We start from the raw sequence: 3,074 nt of genomic DNA, 5'->3' as shown, positions 1-3,074 counted from the left end.
CCTGTAAAGTTTCTGCAAAGTTATTTTCTACTGATAATAAGATAATAAGATTATCTACTGATAATCTTAATTTGGGTTCCCTTGGACATAAGTTATTTTTCTCTTTACTCTTTTAAGATCCTCTTCTTGTCTTTAACTCTTGACAATTTAATTGTAATGTAATCTGGTGTGGGTCTCTTTGGGCTTATCTTTGGAACCCTCTTGGCTTCTTTGATCTGGATGCCGATTTCCTTTCCCAGGTTATGGAAGTTTTCAGCCATTATTTCTTCAAAGATACCTTCTGCCCCTTTCTCTCTCATTTCTCCTCTGAGATCCCTAGACTCTGAATGCTGATCCACTTGATACTGTCTCATATGCCACCTTCACCCTTTTTCATTCTTTTTTCTTTTTTCTGCTCTGATTAAGTGGGTTCCAACTGCTCTGGATTAGAGTTTGCTGATCCTTTCTTCTCTATTTTTCAGCACAGTTACTGTGTTCTTTAGTTCTGTGATTTCTTTTAGTGCTTTCTTATATTTTCCATCTCTGTTGAAATTCTCCCTTTGTTCATTCATTCTTCTCCTAAGCATGATGAGCATCTTTATAACCATTATTTTGCAATCTTATTGGGTAAATCACTTACCTCTGTGTCACTAAGGCCTTTTCTGAGGTTCTATCTTGTCTGTTAATCTGGAACATATTCCTCCATTTTCCGTGACCCTCTGTGCTGGTTTCTGTGTGTTAGTTAAAACAGCTGCTTTTCTCAGTCTTGAAGGTGTGACCCTGTGTAGGAGACAAACCTTATTGTTCAACCCTGCCCTGGCTCTTGGTTGTGTCTCAAACCTTTGTGACTGTCCGGACTGTCTATTCTTGGTGGCTCCCGGGAGCTGAGGCTGTACCAAGACTTGTCAGTGTCCCAAAGGGGAAGATCCTGGTCAGTATCTAGATGCAGGCTGATTGAAAGCCAGACTCTTTGGCAACAGCATTTAAAGTATATAAATATACCTCTTTTGGAGAAGGCTGAGAGATGGGCATTCTTCTCTGCTCCTTTTTCACTAAGCCCGGGGTAGTAGCCAGTTAAGAATTGTCTTTGTTTGCTACCATCCTGTTGAAGCTGTGAACCCAAGCCCCACTGGCTGCCAGAGCCAGGCTATCAGGGAATGTGTCCTCTGGGCAGAACAAACAAAACCTAGGCAACAGACATGTACACAGTCTCTTCTATTCTTTCATTTGAAAACAGTTTCCATTTTACGAGTTTGTAGAAGAAGAGCTTAAGACCCTGCTGCCCATCCAGTGTCCTGAGCACTGGGAGTCGCAGGCCAGTCCTCGATGGCAGGCTGGGATGCTCCGGTCCCCAGTGGGGAGCTGCTGAGTAGGCTCTGAGGGTACCAACTTGCCATCAGACCAGTCTGCCACCTCAGGGTGAATGGCAGTGAGCCCCAGAGCTGGAGTGGTCCGTGCTCCCTGAAATCCCTCCTTGGTCACAGCCTTCTCAGCTATTGCCTGGTCTTCCTGTTCAGTTTCTCCAGGATCTCTGCAGAAGCAGAGATCAGGCATGACCTCCCGTGGGTGTTCACTGGGGATTGTGCCATGCATGTGCAGAACTTTCCAGGCGGGCACCCCCCATATCAGACCCACTGAGCGAGCTCCCTTGTTGTTGCATGGGACAGCAGTGTCCACACGGCACAGAGCAGAACAATGACAGGCAGCTTAACGTAGAGCCTCTCACAGAGGCTGACAGTCAGCCCTGAAACCGGTAACCACCAGGACTCTTTGCTCCTGGAAGGCCATCAGGATCTGATTAGGGAAGGCGCCCGGAGTGAGTGGCCAGCAATAGGAGTGGCTCCAGTGGCCGCAGTAAACTTCCTGAAGGATGTGACGCTGACGTCAGCTGAGTTTTTAGTGATAGTAGTGGCACAAGCTGCCAACAGAAGCTTCTCTGAAGTTCCCTTCAGATTTATGATGCCATCACTCTACCTTTTGTAGATGTACTGTTCCATTTGGAAGTTAATGTTGGTGCCACCTAAGTGGGTTCCTGCAGGAATTTGAGGATATGTTCCTCCTTCATTTGCAGTACATCAAGGGTTCCAGGTATCATGAAAGTTTCCCTTTAAGTTATGCTGGGAATCCAGAACAATGCCATATGGACCCTGTCTGGATAGCACAGAAAAGCCATAGCTTCCTTTCTTGGAGACAGCGATGACCTCAAGCAGGGCAGAGAGCAAGCTTGAAGATGGCACCCACCAGCCGCCCTGGTCTCTGGAGAGGATTGCACTCAGCCCCACAGCGTGTGTGTGCTCAGCGGTGTCCAACTCTTTGCAACCCCATGGACTGTAGCCCACCAGCCTCCTCTGTCCATGGAATTTTCCAGGCAAGAATACTGGAGTGGGTTGCCATTTCCTCTTACAGGGGAATCTTCCCAACCCAGGGATCAAAACTGCTTCTCTTGGGTGTCCTGAATTAGTAGGCAGATTCTTTTACCACTAGAGCTGCCTGGGAAGCCCCTAGATACAAGTTTAATGAGAACTCTGCTCTTTAGGCTAGAGCTTGAAGGTCAGTCAATAGGCCCCTTTCAAAGAAAGAAGGGGGTTAGTTTCAGTCTGCCGGGTCTGCTCTGTGCCCTGGTGGCAGCTTGCCCTGGGCCAAGAGCTGTCCCTCTGTTTGTCCCAGTCCCCCAAGACCCACAAACACAAGCCCACTGGCCCCCGGAGCCAGGGCGTCCAGGGGCATCCCTGGGGGTCAACCACAGAAACCAGGGCACCAGATGTGAAAACCAGGGAACCAGATGCGAAAACTGGGGCACCAGATGTGTACAGCTCCTCTTTGGGAGGTCTGTGCCCTCTGGAACACGGCAGAGGACAGTGTGAGGACAGTGCCTGCCCTCCAGGCCTCTGGGAAGGATTACAGTCTCCATAGACATGTTGTTAGCAGCCTGCCCCTCAGGCTTTAGCTGTGGAGATGAGCTGACCGCCCTTGGTCTGCTTTCTCTGCTGTGTCTGTTGAAACCCTCTCTCCATTTGTTACAGTCCTGTGGGACCCACAAGCATCAGCCCACTGGCCAGCAGAGCCAGGCAATCAAGAGGTGTCTCCTGGGTGGC

The 3,074-nt window shown here is 49.0% G+C and overlaps 1 pseudogene; it reads right to left on the bottom strand.

The window, feature by feature from the left end:
* Positions 1-1,247: 1,247 nt before the first annotated feature.
* On the bottom strand, positions 1,248-2,074 carry LOC133070581 (small ribosomal subunit protein uS2-like; annotated as a pseudogene).
* Between the last annotated feature and the right edge of the window lie 1,000 nt (positions 2,075-3,074).

Source organism: Dama dama, chromosome 15 (assembly GCF_033118175.1).
Source record: "Dama dama isolate Ldn47 chromosome 15, ASM3311817v1, whole genome shotgun sequence".
Taxonomy (NCBI): Eukaryota; Metazoa; Chordata; class Mammalia; order Artiodactyla; family Cervidae; genus Dama; species Dama dama.
The sequence above is the reverse complement of the archived record's forward strand: the minus strand, read 5'-3'. Positions and strand labels throughout refer to the sequence as shown.